This window comes from Falco rusticolus, chromosome 3 (genome assembly GCF_015220075.1).
Source record: "Falco rusticolus isolate bFalRus1 chromosome 3, bFalRus1.pri, whole genome shotgun sequence".
Classification (NCBI taxonomy): domain Eukaryota; kingdom Metazoa; phylum Chordata; class Aves; order Falconiformes; family Falconidae; genus Falco; species Falco rusticolus.
The window spans coordinates 54,819,451-54,836,239 of NC_051189.1; the positions used below are offsets into that span (position 1 = coordinate 54,819,451).

The 16,789-nt window shown below is 41.5% G+C and overlaps 1 protein-coding gene across 10 annotated transcripts in view; it reads left to right on the forward strand.

Annotated features, from left to right (window-relative positions):
- ZNF521 (zinc finger protein 521) overlaps positions 1-16,789 on the forward strand; it is a 232,363-nt gene that overhangs the window by 168,367 nt on the left and 47,207 nt on the right. The gene's annotated exons all lie outside the window — the stretch shown is intronic.

Below are 16,789 nucleotides of genomic sequence, written 5' to 3' on the forward strand. Positions count from 1 at the left end.
CTCAAAAATGTGTTTAAAATTTCTTAATATACGGGAAAGTCTGTGATTTTTGTGACTTTATTTCTTTTTTATCCAGTCTTTTAACTGGAGGATATAAGGACCAGGTCCAACAACAAATCAATCTGTTTGGGCACAGAAGCAGGGTAAATGTTGGGAGTATGTTAAAGGGATGTCCAAAATAAATAATCTCTGGGGAAGAAAATCATCAACCCCAAACAAAAAGAAAACAGAGGAGTGTCAGTGCAGTTAAAGAAAGGTAGCACATTTGAAACCGCAGATTTTAATTCAGTGGGAAGCCTTCTCTTGAGTATTATGACAGAGTTTAAAGGGACCTCCATAATGATTGATATTCAGTAGATTTTCATGTGTTTTCAAAGTTTCTTTCTTAAAGGAAAGCCATTCACATGCCTGATTAGTAAGCAGAGAGCGACCCTTCTTAAAAGCTGTGCTAGGAAGCTAGGGAATTTGCGTAATTTAGAAAAAACGTGTTGGACAGAGGGGTTTGGAAGTGAAGGTATACTGTCTTCCTAGGAGGAATGCACCAGAGGTTCCTCGTTCTGAATAACAGGCACTGTATCGTCTATTAAAAATACTGAATCACAGTTTGGTGAATTTAGACACTGAGTTTGAAGTCCTCATCTACCTAGCATGTTCGAGTCCATTTCTAAATGCTACTTTTGCAAACAAAGCAATGGACAAGAAATTTCAGGCACATAACCAAGTGTTTTAGGAGGAAACAAAACTGGTTTTAGGTGTAACAGCTATCACAGTCGACATAAGGCAAGACAGGACAGGGATAGTGGAGAAAGAAGCTGAAAGGAAGCCAGAACCAATACTATTAGCCATAAAGCAACTGATGGTGGAAGCTAATTTCACAGAATTTCTTACCCCATCATGAGTTTCATACTTGCTCTTCTCAGTTTCCTAGGGAAGGTCTCACATCAGTGACTCCCCCGCACCACCACCTTTTTGCAGTGTAAGGGTAAGATAAAACCAGCTGCAAGTCATCCCTGGTGACCTCTCAAGATGCCCTACTCTGCATCCTCCTGCCATGAAAGCCAGGAATATTTTCGTTCTTCTGTTCTCCCAACAGCCCCGCCACAACATGTATCCCTGATTTCCTCTTTCAGACCTGCACAGTGGAAACAGAGGAGTTTCTCTGTTAAGCTGTTTCAGGCTGCAGGATGACTATTTGAAGTGGGAAAACATTCTGCTACTGATCCCACAGTTGGGACTGCCATTGGCATCAGGATAAAGCTTAAAAATGTCTCCTTCCCTTTTGGCCTGTGTGCATGAGCAGGGCATACCTGCCCTGCTGATCAGTAAAGCCAAAATCAGAAGCCACTGCCTAATGAAAGCATTATTGAGACAGGAAGATCCTCTGCAATCCAACCACATGAACAATGCTAGGATAAAATTTGTTTGACAGGAACATTTATCAAAGGGTTGCAAATTATAAACATATACAAAATCCACCCTCAAAAATTAGTAGCCAGGAAAAAGAGGGAGACTCACTGAATACATTTCTCACTGTGAATTGCTTCCTAGGTTCTGCTCAAATTTCAGGTTGTCTATAACCAGCAATCCTTTTGGAAATTGCTTTGAAGAAAGCTTAATGATTGGAGATTATCGTAAAGCCAGATTTCCATGAATACCACTTTAAGTGTTTCTGGCATTCATAGGTCTTTGTTTTGTGACCTTTCACCACAACTAGGTGATGTTCCAAAATCAGACATATGCTATGACTATGTCTTTAGCATTAGATAGCTATTCCAAGAGCACACAGACCAATAGATACTCTGTGGTCTGTTCTACTTTTGCACAGGTATGCATATTTGGACTAACTCCATTTCCACATACTGTCGTTCCTCCAGTTCTCATTCAGACACCTTTCAAATGTTTTCACACTGACCAGCAAATTGCCACAGCTCAGATGAGTGTTCAGCAACATCAGTGACTGCCTCCTGTACCTCCTTATCTGTTTTGAGCTGTGAATGTGATGGTACTCGGGTAAGAAAAACCTTCATGGTTTCAGTGGGCTTATGGTTGCAGTGTATCAGTACAGTGTATCTTGCGTCTTTGATCAGCCATACACATGCTGTCTTGCAGCCACTTCTGGTGCGTGATGCAGCAATCTCAGCAAGCACGCATGGCTTACTAAGACTTATCTAGAGGAGTGTCCCAGCTTCTTTGTGTTTACTTATCTTTCTCAGGCTTGACTTGCCTTTTCTCCTTAGAAAACGTGATGATTTTCAATGATGTTGGGAACATGTGTTGAGGATGCTTTAATGAATACAGAGAATAACATAATGTTATATTGTGTTTCTTTTTCCAAATGTCAGCAATTTATGGTTATCTGTTATCAGTGCAATGGTATTTTCAGTATTTAATCAGTCTAACTTTTCTCATCAGTATGGTAACATAATTGCATATAGATCCTGCTATACAGACAAAGATGTGCAAGAAGTGTGAATACTTAGTCTAAGACACATAGATACATGTTGTCTATAAACAGCACCGTACAGAACATGCATTACAGAAGTTAAACAGAGGTAATTTTCAACCTATTGACTACTGAGAGGCACATCAGCTCAGATACCCAGCTCCTGCTTGTAAGGCCATGTTCCAACCAAATTTACCAGTAAGTGATCTGGAAGCAGAAAATATCCTAGCACCCATAACAATTTATTTTCAAAATCCTGGCTGCTGTTCCTTCCCCCTGTCATCCTGTCCCCTCCCTGTTAGTTTTTTTTTGTTTTGTTGTCCTGATGAGTGCTCTGTGGTTTTGGTTTCAAGCAGCAGGAAAGAAAAACATCTTCCTTAATTTACTCTGACTTTTGCCTGAGTAATGCATTGTATCCTGTGAAATCTATTAAAACCCTTCACACTTAAAAGAAAAAAAAATGTGGAGAAGTATATTCACTCTACTGAGAATGGTTTTAACTAAGCTGACATATATATATACACACGCACCTGTCCACATATATATATGTACACATATAAATATTCACTCTGTAGGGCAAATATACATCTGTACATTATTTTTAAAAGTGTGAAGGTTTTAATAGATAGATATTAAAAAAGATTACCCAGGAACAAAAGAAAATACATATGCATAATATTTTGATGCAGAAATGAACAAATAAACTGGCAGAAGTGGCCTTTTGGAATCAGAAGTTGCCTTTGCCTCCAACAATTCTGCCACTCTGCTACAGAACAAGAAGCACACTTTCCCTCCACCTTTCTGTCGGCTCTGCAATCAGCCAGGCCCTGTGGGGAGGGAGGGGGGCTCCCTACTGTATCTTCCTTCATCAACATGGCATCTCCCAAGGGGCCCGCACCGAATCTGTTAAGATTAGCTGTGTTCCACATTAGTGACAGGAGCTGCCTGTCTCTCTCAGGAGTACATGGTAGTATGGTGCTGCTTCCTGTTTGAGCAAAATTAAGGCTTTAATTTGCAGGGAATTTTTTTTTTCATTACCTGTTAATTGATAAATCATGCTCGCAGGTCTGTGAAATGAGAGGCATTGTGAGTGGTCCTCCAGGTTTCTCCTCCTTCTTCTCCCTCAGAACCAGGACATATCCAATACTGGGAGCAGGGAAAAGCCTCCACCCCACAGCACCCCCATAAGCAGCTCTTAAAGCAGGTGGACCTGGCTCAGGAGCCTGTGCCTTCCCCTGATGTAGGTCCTCAAGTGATGGAGCTTCAGCTGGGAGACTTTGCACCACTCAACTTCCATCCCGGGGTAACAGCAAAGGCAGGTTTTGCAGCCCTGCTTCCCAGCCTCATTCTCAGCTGCCTGAATTTAGAGCAGACCACAGGCTGCTGTAGCTTGGCATGGGCTTGGCTAGAGACAGCAGCAGAAATGGAAGCGGGAAAGGTGAATTTTAAGTCACCTTCATGCACCTGCGTGGGTACACGCAGCTGCATGAGCACAGACATAGCATCTTTTGTGCATGTTAGCCACAGCTACGGATCAGGCCTTTGATCTAAAATCAACAACAAAAAATGAGTTGGGCATTAAAGTCCCCATCTTCAGGAGGCACATAAAACATGCATTTTTTTTAAGATCTCTTTTGTCATTTCTGTCCTTTTATTCTTGCTTCTATTGCAAGTAGCAAGAGGCCACTGTCTTGGGAGGAACAGTAAAAATCCTGAGTATAGTGAAATAATTTAGCTGATAATTCCCCACTGTATAATTTTCTACGCTTCCTGCTAGCTGACCTTGTGGGCTCCTGTCAGGTTGCTAAGGGAAATCCAGCAGGACTCCTGCTCTGCTCCTCTACTTTTGAAAAAGTATTACAGGAAATGGAGGCATGTTTATGTCAGGTTAGTTATGTGCGTATTTGATCAAGTGGCATTCTCTAACCCTTTTCCTTGGTTTTGGGGGTTTTTTTGTTTGTTTGTTTTTAAAATTGTGATGACGGCTCCATAGAGAGGAACTGTTCCTAGCTAATCACTTGGCATTTTGAACATGAGAGGCACCAAAAAAGCCAGGAGCGGGCATGTGTGTACGTGTGTGTGCGGGAAAGGTAAAGAGCGTAACTGGGGTGTTTGAGGAAAGTGGTGGAACTGTGTCCAAGACTACCTCTGTCTGGTGTCTTTATGCAAAGTTAGGTGCATTGTCTGCACTAAACAACAGTAATAATGAGGGATGGGAGCATTAAGGTTACTGTTGCCAGGTCATACTACCTTGGTAGCGTGAGCACAGCTGTTCAGATCTCCTAGACATTTGATGACTTGTGCACATATGAGTTGTCGTTCCCATTCCGGTTTTCAGCAGACAAATGTTCCCCACAAAAACACATCTGCCGTGGGTGGTGCTTTCATTGACTGTAGCACAGCAGAGAGGACACAGGCTGACTGCACAGAAATAGCTCTAGGTAATACAGAGATAGCTCTGTACCGCTTCTAGGTGGTCCCTCTCAGGACCGAGGAGGCTTGGATGGGAACCACGGGCAGGAGGCTAGCACTGCTGCTGCCTGTGCTGTGCCTGGTGTGCAGAGAAATTGAAAATGTTGCTCGCCAGGGCTATCAATCTGGCACCTTTGACATTCCCCAAAAATAAATGAATCCGTTGGAGTGGATTTGGCTCATATTACAGTTTTTACTGCCATAGTAGCTGTAAAAATAAAACCTCAGAGCTAGGCTGTGCTGTGGTGCCATGATGTGTCCAGGTTTAGAATTTCATGTTCTGGGGTTTAAGCTAGGTTCTTTTTATTTTTTAGCATCCTTTAGGTTTTCCAACTTATAATGGCAGAGGGCTCTTCGGACCTGATGCCACGCCAGAGAAACCAGACATCTGAGGAACCCAGATTGTCCCTGTGGCCTCTAACCATATTACAGGATACTCAAGGTTACTCATAAGGTGTTTTGGCATGATAGGCACTGCAAGCAGGTGCAGCCGTTGCCTCCACTGTGATTTTCCCTGACCTAGGAAAGTTTCTCTGTGCAACTTGTACAGGAAATAACAAACCATTGATTGGTGTCTGACTTGTTTGTAGGTAATTATAGGCCATTGATCTAACCAAGCTGGAGCTATGGCACTGTAAGCTGTGCAGCCCTCATTACCTCTGACCTGGTGACTGCAGCATCAAGTCATTGGAAAACTCATCCAGAAGAGAATCATACCTTAAGTTTTTGCCTGCTGTAGAAAAAGCAAAGATGAAACAGTCATTTGTGAGTTTTAGTAGTCTGCATGTGATAACTCTGTAGCCTGATGTATAAAAGCACACAGTATCCTTGGGACAAGTGAGCTTCATGTATTGTCCTGCTCTTTATGGGCCGATGGCTTTAGAGGAGGAATTGTGTCAGCCAGCTTGCATTGTCTTAGCTGTCACAGGGAGAATGCAGTAACATTCATGATCAAATGTCACTAGGCTGTGGCACAGAATGCGGAACGTGACACTGCTTTGGATCAGATCCTTTTAAAATTCAGCAATAGTAGTAAATTATGTCTGCTATGGATTAAACACAAGCATTTTTTGATCTACATTCAATTGCATGCCCCAGAATTTTTATCAATAAGCCCACAATTTATAGGCATTGATTTTGCAAGGCCTTTAACAGGAGAATAAAAAGGGTGCTCAAGGATCGAACTCGAAAACTATTGCTCTTGCAGAAATCTGGTACTTTTTATTAGTGAAAGTGGCAAATCTTTGATCAACACAGCCTAGACAATAAGTTGTCACAGATATTATTTTGGAGTGTTTGGTGCTTTTAATTAATGTTTTCTTTTGGAAAGAAGTAAACCCTTCAAGTAGTCATGCAAGTTCCTTGTCAGTTTGTCTGTTCTGTTCATGCTCCGTACATCCAATCTCGCAACCACATGCACAGACTGAACTAGCCCTGTATAAATTATAAGTGTTTTCTCCCTCTTTGGAATCAGGAGAGAAAAAATATAAAATATGTTTCTAAGAAAAAAAAACTTCACTCGTTTCTCTTTTTTTGCCAGCATCTGCGTTCATAAATAAAGGAAAATATTGTACCTGCCAGGAGGTATTATAAAGGGCACTTTCTTTCATGTCAGATTCCATTATTTTGAACAGGTTGTGTAAGGGCATTCAGCCTGCTGCATTGGAATATGCAGGGTGTGTTTGCATGGTTTATATTTGCGCACAGTTTTGAATACATTTGATGTTAGCAGTGCATTTTTATGTTTGCTGCAGGATGATACTATACCACAGATGACAGGACAGCAGAATTGCCTTGTAAGTCTAGCTGCTGGGTTGTCGTTCTCAGAGTTCAAAGCACAGAGGAATGTATTTGCAAAACTGACAGTAGATATGGGTCATTCAGTGAGGGACTATTTGGAACATGATTTCCAATGGCACCAAGTGTAGGCAGCCCCCATGAACATGACCTCTAACAGAACAGGTCAAGAGGTGAATCTTGCCATCTGACACACTTTACATTGGTAACTGTTTTTACCAAAAAAAATTACCAGTTTGTTCTGTCTGGTAGTGGGCTGGAGTAGGGGATAGAAGTACATCTGTGGACTGTGGGAGCCTCTGTTTCATATCCACAGAAATACCATGCAAATAGTAATGCGCTTTTCTTTTACTACACGCTATTATGTGTATTTTTTTCACTGACAGACAGGTGACTGGTTCAGATGGGCATAGACAGTGTAATTTATGCATCCATTTGGCGTGTGCGTGTTTCCAGATCGTGGCATTGTCTCCTCTTCTTGCTAGATAAGTTGAAACATTGACAGGCAGTGTGTTCACTTTTTCCTTTTATTACAGTAATTTATAAGATATTTTAGCTAACAGGAGAATGGCCCAAGGGGGCATTCTCATGTTAATTACCAAATGTGGGCTTGTCAAAATCAAATAGCTTCAGGAATAATGCAAGTAATACTGCATCATTATATTGTTTGGCCCTCAACCCCAATATTAGCTTTTAGAAGAAAGGAAAAATAAAAAAAGCTTATTTGATTGGGCTTTAAAATTTAAAAAAATCCCCAAGTCTGACCCATCAGAGACCAGAAGAGGAATGCAAGGGAGAGCATGTAGTTTAAGACTGAATGAAGTTCAAATAATGCAATGAGCTTTTAGTCTTTTTTTTAATTTTTTTTTTATATATATTCAGCTAAAACCAAAAGAATTGTCACAATGTTGATTGCCATTTTCTGACACTTATTATACAGCTGAAAGTGGTTGCACCTGCTGTAAGGTACCATCAGAAAATTCTGCTTCCAGTGTTGCAGTGTAGGGTTTGCAGGTCTTCTCATTTCTCCCTGTGGAGCATCAGTAGTGGCCACCCAGTGTCACTTCCTGAAAATATCATTGCTCCTACCACACAATACCAACTCCACAAATCACCGGTCCCATTCAGGTATGCCAAGGTGCTGTCTATGAGAATCTGCCAAAAACTGGGACCAACGGAGAAGATACGTTCATTAATATATACACATAGATATTGATACTCATACCAACATATCTGATACATATTGTCTCATTGTTTCTGAAGCCATCAGTATGACCAATGGGGTTCCAACACAGTCATTAACTAGCTTTTATGCTGCATAATTTAGTTCTGATAACACATACTTAAGGGTTTGAGATGATCAGTCACTAATTGTGTTTCCTCCTTTACGTTGCAACATTGCACAACTCACTTCAGACCACCCTACAGACAGTCTCTGCTATTTCAGAAACTAGCAGAGAATCCTGTCATGCAATCTGCTGATTCCTCAGGGCTGTAAGTGTGAATGAGGTAGATAAGGGAGGATTCCTTCCTGCTAGGCTGCTCTGCCATTCTGAAACTTGACATTACTGTTTTTATTTTACTTAACTAATCTTGTGCTGCAGCCGTTCCATGGCACAAAAGTAGAATAGACTTTACTAAATCTTTAACAAACCCACAGAAATCTTTCCCAGTTCCAGAACGTTACCCAGTTTGAGGCTTATCCTACAGACCATTCCATATGAACCCCTCTAATTGCCAACCAGCTTCTTGCAAAAGGCCATTTCCAAAAGCAATCAGATTCCAGTCCTGTTGAACCATTTTGGATAACAAAGTCTAAATCTACAAATCGCTAAACAAAACCTCCCGGCATTAAGTGTTTGCTTGGTTGTGCCAGAATAGAGCTGGTGAGTTGAGCATTTCTGACCACAGTTGTTGCATTTTCTCTGAAGAAAATGCTGTCTCTCAGCTCAAACCAGCTAGGGCTTTATAGCTTAAAACCAACAACCTGAATTTTACCTAGAAGTCAGTAGACAGCCACTGTGTTTCTTCAAGGATTATAGTCCGCAGTACCTGCAGTTACTGCGTGGTCCTGCAGCGAAATCCCCATTGGTACAAATATCTTACTTCCAAAGGCAAAGGCAGATAGCATCTCAATCAGCTCATATGCTTGTGAAAATGTAAGTCTTCCTGCTAAGCAAAAGTGGTGAAAAGAGCTCTTAGTAGTCACTCTTACCTGAATAGCTAATACACACAATTATTCTCCAAATAAACAGGCTTAGAAGATAAGCCTTAATAATCCTTTGGCCAATGTACTTCCACGTATTTTCTCGTGTTACTTACAAGAGCAGAATTATCATGGTTTATTTGGGTGGAGCTTTAACCAGGTGTCTCTCCCCTATTCACCAATACCTATGAGGTGCTTAGGTAGAATACCTTCCCAGTCCAGAAGGGATGGAGGTTTACAGGTGTGTCTACCCTTGTAGCTGAATATACTGTGATTCATGTTGCTTTTCTTACGTGCCTCCTGGTTCTCTCCCTTTACAAGTTTACAGCACAGATGACAAAGCAGAACCTTGCAGTGAAGGTCTTTGTGACCTGTCAGGGAAGCAAAAAACACCCTGTGAATCCTCTCTTAATAATACCCCAGAACTGAAGGTAAACGGCATAGGTGGCAAGTTTTGGAGCCAAATTCTGTCTCCTCAGGCATTTTTAGGTCATCGGTATCTTATACTGACGGAGCAGTTGCACTCTATGTAGAAGACACCTGGGTTTGACTCTGAGGTTTTATTGTGTGTCCTGTCACTTCCAGAAATTCTGGAAACATCACAGGCTGAAATTCAAGCAGAAAAGACTCATTATACTTAAAAGATGGTTACTAAAAACTTCACGGTGACTCTTGCAAATTTACTCTGACAGGTAGCTATCAAACACCTCTATATCTCTGTTAGAGCTTGCACAGCCACAAGATATCTATCTGGATCTGACTAGATCCTGAAAATAATTCCTCACAGTCAGAAACACTTGACTCCATCACCTGAAGCAAACAACCTGGATTAACCAACTTGTTAACCACCTGTTTTCTTTGACTCTTGCACAGTTAGAGCAGATTTTAAATGCTTTTTTCCTTGTAATCAATACATTCAGAACTGGGCTTAATCCACTGGCATTTTAGCCATCATCCTTTCTGCTTCGTTAGTTCGAGGTCATCTAAATTGTACACCATAGCTGATCCTGCCTTAAGGCAGGGGGATGCTCTAGGTGACCTTTTAAGGTCCCTTCCAACTCTGTTTTCGGTGATTCTTGTCAAGATAAAAAAAGATGAGCAGGTACTTAGGAGTATTTAGGATATATCTTCATCACTAATATGGTTTGATAGCTATGCAGTTTTCCTGCTTAGATCCATAGCAGTCAATTTTTACTTTTAGGAGGTGTTTTTTTAATGCTGGTGGAAAATGTCTGTTTGACTCTCAGGTTCTTATTAAAAAAAAAAAAAAAAAGACAGGGATTCTTGATACATCTCCTGCTCTGTGTCTGCCACTACCACACAGCACAGATTAAAAGTGTGGCTAGCTATAAGGTGAACCACAGGCTATCAGGGGCATGTGCATTAGTGTTGTCTAATTAGAATCTGTTGGTATGGAAACTGGAATAATGCAGACTAGTTAGTGAAGATGACTTCAACATCGCAGTAAGGTTATCTGTACACAGATGCCAGTCACTAGGTCAAGCCTCATATTTGTAATGGACATTCTTTATCACAGGCTGGAGGTTGAAGTTTTCCTGTATTTCAGGCCAAGGTATACTTGTGTCTTTACGGACTTGTGTCCTTGAGCATCTTTCTTAATTTATGCTGAGCAGTGTTCTCAGCTGTAGTGATTACCAAAGGTAGCTTTGATGGAGACTGCAGGAGGGAAATGAAGTCTCTGACAGGGTTCCCGTGCAGACAGTTCATGGTGGTGCTGTTGCGTAGAGTCAGCTGAAGTCAGCAGGTCAGATACGGACTTCTACAGTAGGCTTATGGAGAAACTCTCTTGCTCTGAAGGATTTAAATGGGAACACTGTCAGGTTTAGTGTTCCTGTTGAGCTCAATTTTCTTGGTGGACCGTAAGTGGAAAGAAAGTCTCAAATGGAGCCCAACCCTAGGTCATTAGGGGCTTTAAAAGATTACAGTCAGGACCTTGAACTGTATCTAATAATAAACGGGGCATTAGCAGAGTGTGTGGAGCTCACGATGGCTTTGTATAGTAATACCCCAAATACAAAAAAATAAAGTATACCACTTAGATGGAAATTTACTCCGTTTGGTTGAAGGAAAGCAGGGAAGGGAAAAGGCAGTAATCAAAAACACAGGAAGTTTGTGCTCTTAAGCCACTTAGAGGGCAGAGCTAGCTAACAGGAGCAAGAATCCTCCCCTTTAAATTAATAGAGGAAATATGATCCTACACGAATCTACTTGATGATAGTAGTTTTTATGTTCAAAATGAGAATTCAACTCCTTGTAAATAAATAGCACCGAAATACCCATCTGGTATTTATGAAGAGGAAAGTTTTATCAGCAGTTTCAGCAGATAACCTAGAGATTTGAGTGGGTTCAAAAAATGAAGTCCCTCTTACCAGCTGAAATGATCTTTTGAAAATCAAGGCACATAAAAAGAGGGGAAAGGTAGAAAACCTCACGTAACTACTTGTCATATTTTTCATCTTCTGTATCAAAGACTTTCAGGTGGTCACTGTTCTCAGTTCAGAAGACTGAGCACCAACTTACAGTAGCCCCACTTTACTCTTTCAGCAATGAAAGGTTTAAAAATCTTGAGTGTTTGCAATCAGTAATTGTATACATCTGTAAGTGCAGCAGTGTGATGCATTCATCATCTTGGACAATGGGTAAAATGTATGCTAAGAGAATAGGACCACAGCAATGAATGGGATATTCATGTGCTGAAAGTCCACGCGTGCGCAAAGAGAATGAACATTAGTTTACTGCCCTACCGCATGATACCTTCGTGATTCCAGAAGATATCTCCATATGGAAATCTATATCTTTCAGGCTTCCATCATACTGAAAGTGTAGAACTGTTTGTCCATAAAGTAGTTGTAAGCTGCAGTTCTGGTTTGACCCCAGGGACCCTGTGCAACCTTATTTCATGCAGTCCTTAAAACGAACTGATCTTTGTGACAAAGGGTAGTCACTAAAAAGGATGTTGTAGTGTGAAAGGGGGGTACGTGGGCAGCTGATTCATTTGTAGAAGAAAATTAAACAGAACTCCAGAACTTATGTCTTTCAAAACAGGGTTGAAGGAATTGAACGGAGACTGACAGGAGTGCTTAGCGCTGTGGATATCTATATTCTGTCTTGCCAAAGGGTAAATAGAGGACATTCATTCGTTCATCAGCTTCCACATCTCCTCTCTCCCCCTCCCGAAGGGGGGCGGGAAGAAAAAATAATTTGGAGAAGGGGGTTCTGAATACTTCATATTCTCTTTTGCCCATTTCTAGCGGAGCCAGGCATGAACAATTAAATCTAGGGCTTCCCTGTGGTCTGTGAATAACACAGCACTGTGCTAACCATCAGGGCACAAAGGCAGACAACAAAAGGGGCCTTTTTATTTTTTGTTTACCCTTCAGGACACTGTTTACCTTATCACTGAAGGGGAAGTTATCATCTCATCCCTTTTGGAAATCATACTGGGTTGATTCTGCACCTCCAGGTATCAGACTGGCTCGTGATGAAGTGGGCATGTCAGCTGGGGGTTAGGGAAGTCATACCGGGAGCTGTTGCGCTCGGTCTCCCATCTCTCTCCCTCCGTCTTTCCCTCTGCCTCTTGCTCCTTCTCTGTCAAACCTCCCTCTCTCTCTCTCTCTCTCTCTCTCTCTCTGATTTTTTTTTCCTTCCCCCTCCCCTCTAAATTTACTTCACAGCAGATTGTCTTGTAGTAAATCACCAAAAACCCAAATAGCACTAAAGCATTCTGATACAACATTAGCATTTGCTTAACAAGCACAAGATAAACATTAAACAAAGAACTGCATTTCTTTATTAGAGGCTGCAAGATACATAATCCATGAGCACAAGAAACATGGGACCCAGTGGATATGCAGATGTGTGTTATTTCATTGGCGCTGGGCGGCCTTGTTAGAAAAGGTTTTCATCTGAAGGCTTGGGGGTGGATAGTTGACTGTCCCTGGTGGGGCTGTAACTAGATACTGAGACTGTTGCAAGCCAGGCTGGGCTCCCTGGTGGATGCGCTGATTGGACAGCCCGAGGAAAACTTGGGAAGCATCAGGAAGTGAACTCAATCACCTTGGGGATGAGAGGGGAGAACCAGATGAAGGCATTTGACTTCTTTTGTAACTCCCACTAAGGACAGATTGCCAGTGCGATCCAGCCTCCATAACTGCAAATCAGGCCCTTTCCCCTATGCCGATTTCATTAGAATGGCCAGCATGGTGCAAAGAGGAGGGAGGAAAAAAAAGGTTAGACACAGTAATTTTACAGGCAGGCGGGTACAAAAAAAATCTGCATAATTAAGCAGTCAAGGCTGCTAATAGGGGAGTTTATATGCTCTGGGACCAGACAAGGGCAGCACATATGGATATAGCACTGGATATTAAATCTACGGCATGCAGACTTACTTCAGGGCCCTTAGAGAAAAGGCTAATTATAGAGAGAGGAATTGTGTTTACTGGTCTGTCTTGGGCAAAGATGTTGAGAGAAGTGCAACCAAGTTTTGCAGTTAGACATGAACAGTCTGTTAATAGAGATATCAAAAATATGTGCTTGTGGTTGCTTCATATCTAATCAACAGGAAATCACAGATTCCGAGACCCTCTCCTCCCAGTTAAATGAGGAGGGGAAAACACATACATATACATATTCCGGATGCAGGATGTGAATGTGTTCATTATTAAATTGCTAGAATTTAATCTGAACCAAGCTCTTTATCATCAATAAATTATATTTAGCAGTTTACCCTAGTTTAGCTGCTCCTGTTTAAAAATGTCAGTGCTTCTGGGTATAAGCTCCAAGCCAGCATTTAAATATAAATGGATAATATGAATGGAAGTTGCAACGGGCAGGACTGAGCAGTTAGAGAAAGGGTATGTTTATGTAACAAGTCCTGACGTGGTGGACATTAACATTTCATAATGCAGATCAAAGGTATGGAGAAGACCCAAGAGCCCTCAGTCAGAGCCCCCTAGCAACTGTCTAGTATGCTCCATGAGATGAATTCTCCAAATTAGAAAGACTTAGACTTTTCTTTAACCATATAAATAGAGATTATTTTTTTTTAGTACTTTCAAAAGTGATTAGTCTTTTTCTAACTCACTGCCCACTCCCTAAGGAAAGAAGTGTCTCATTTTACTGAAGGGAGATGGCTATCAAGGCGTTATCATGAAAAACAGTGCCTCACACAACTGGTAGGAGAGGCCAGTGCCCACTCCCTGTTTTGGTTTAGTATTTTCTGCTTTAGGCTTAAGTCTTTTTTTGTGTTTTGATGATACTTACCGAGCTCTGCTGTTGTGGGTAGGCTGTTTCTGGAGGCCTGGAAAGCAAGTGTCACTCAGAAGTCTGCTGTGAGGGCTTCATTCAGCAGGGTGTCAGCGCCACGTGTGAGATGCTGGGTACCCACCAGCACCTCAGGATTTCAATGCAATCGTAAGGCATTGTGGAGTGTGCAGGAAGAAGCCCTTGGCTTGGCTACCCTTATTGCATGGGTGGAGAAAAACAAACCAGCATTCAAGGAATTTACTGTTTCGTGTAGAGTCCTGTACCAGTAGCACAATAACATAACAGTGATAATACAGAAAGGTGCAAAAAGCAGCCCCTGCCCCAAATGCATGCAAAGGTGCTTGGAGTGCTCACTTTGCAAAGGAAATAACACTTCTGTCATTTGGTAAATAACTGCAGACTGGCCTTCTAATAGTGACTGCTTATACCAAGTCATACAGAAGGTGAGCTCAAAGGATGTCAGCCAGGCTGACTTTGAAGAACATGCTCTGTTTTGCATTGGTTTTGCCCTGTACTGTAAAGTGAGGCATGGGGAGGCGTGCTGGGGTCACCTGGGATCAGCCAGACTGCTCTGCACGGCGTGGGACTTGTAGCAGGTGGCAATAGAGTGACAGTCCTTGGGGCAACTGGGAGAGCAAATCATTTCTTTTCCCCACACCTCATTCAAAGTGAGAAGCAACTAAATTATACATATTTAGAATGCTGTTTATATTGCTCATAAGCCAGAAAGTTCAGCATACATATGAAGCCCTGTTTCTTGAGGGTACCACGTTATGCAGCTGTCACATGGCCAAAGTACATGTCTGTCCACATGTCAGTCTTCTCCGTTTTGTTCATATTGGACAGAAGGAGAGAGGGCTCAGAGAAAGCTGTGTTTCTACATATTTTGTGAGAATGCAGTTGAGGAGGAGGACAGCAATCTGTACGGTGTTCCCAGACAGGGAAAAAGAGCCCTTTCTAAACTTTACAGATTCTATAGTAGAGAACAGAAAAATAGGACCTGGGAGAGAGCTTGCACATGTACGTTCTTGGACACAAAGTCAATCAACTAGGAAACACAGATCTTGAGAAAGCAAGTCTTTCTTGCTTTCTGGTTCACGCAGACTTGTTTGCTTGCTTTTAATATTTGGGTAATTTGTGTTCATCTTCTCCGGCTCAGCTGGGATAGGCTCACTATACTACAGTTTCTTTCCTATGCAGAGCCATCGCACTTACTGGTCTTTACCATAGTTCCCTGCTCCTTTGTTTAGGTTTGTAAATTTGACGTGGAAACAAATAGACTGTACATATGTGTGCACACACTCACTTTTCCACAGCTTACATGGCAGTTAAAAGGTTTAACGAAAATCCTATTACAGCAATTTTTTCATATGTTGGCAAGAAAATCTGCCTTAAAACACTTGCAGGGTGTCTGTAATGATGGTATTAAAGCATCAGGATTGTCCCTTGTGAAACACAGTCTCAGGACAGTTGTGTTACCAGTTTAACTGTGAATAATACAAAATTGTGGAAGATGCTTGTTTTGAGGCATATTTCAAGAATAAGTTGCAATTGCCAAAAGACAGCACAACTTTTTGCTAGTGAGGAACAAGCAGATAACCTGTCAATAGTGATGATCTAATGGCAGTCTCCAAGCTGTGCTGTGTCATCAGCCAGCTGTCAATCCCACCAGCGTGTCTCAAAAGCACTAATTGTTGTGATAGTATCAGTGTGAAAGCTGCTAAGAAAAAAACCACAGTCCCTTGGTGCTGCTTTGTAAAAGATAGGTTGAGGATCAAAGTTCAGCTTGGCTTAACTAGATTTCATTTTTGCTTGCATAGCTACCTGTTAACACATTACTGAGCACCTAATTGTAGCTGGTTGCAGCTCCAGTTATTTTACTAGTAAAAGACAGCAATCAAGCTGGCCGCAGTCTCCTTTGACAAAGGTATTTGCCAGCTTCTCCTCTTCTCCCGCGCAACCCCATTAGGCTTCAAACAGGAAAAACGCCTCCTCCTCCTCATTCACATTGGTGTTACAGACTTGCTCTGGCTATGGTTTAAGGAGTAATTAAAAAAAATTAAGGAGTAATCCTGCTTAAGTAGTGGTTCAAGCATCATTTCTATATGCAATTTGAAATATATATCCATGTATCTTTTATTGAGACATGTGTCCATATTGCTGCTCTTCAATCTTTCTCCAGTGTGGTTCATTCATTACTTGATAAGAGCAGAAAGTATTTCTTCTCTCTTGATCAGGAGCTCAAAGACAGAAATAATATCTTTGTTTAGATAGAGTCTAATATAACACTGGCATTAGAAGAGATATATAATTATAACTAGCAGACACCTGTCAGTAATGTTCTCTCAATATTCCTCCACTGTTATTTTTGGCTCCTTTTTGCTCTGTTAATCCACCCATTCCCGTCTCCAAATCCCACTGCTTTTTCCTTCTCATCATCTCAAAGATCTCTCCATTTCTTTCCACCTCTACAGCCAGTTCTTTTATTAGAAGCCAACTTATATTACACTTTAACCATGTTGCTTTTCCTCGGACTAGACAACTGCAGCCACCAAGCTGGTTTTGGATACTTGGATTTATGTAGT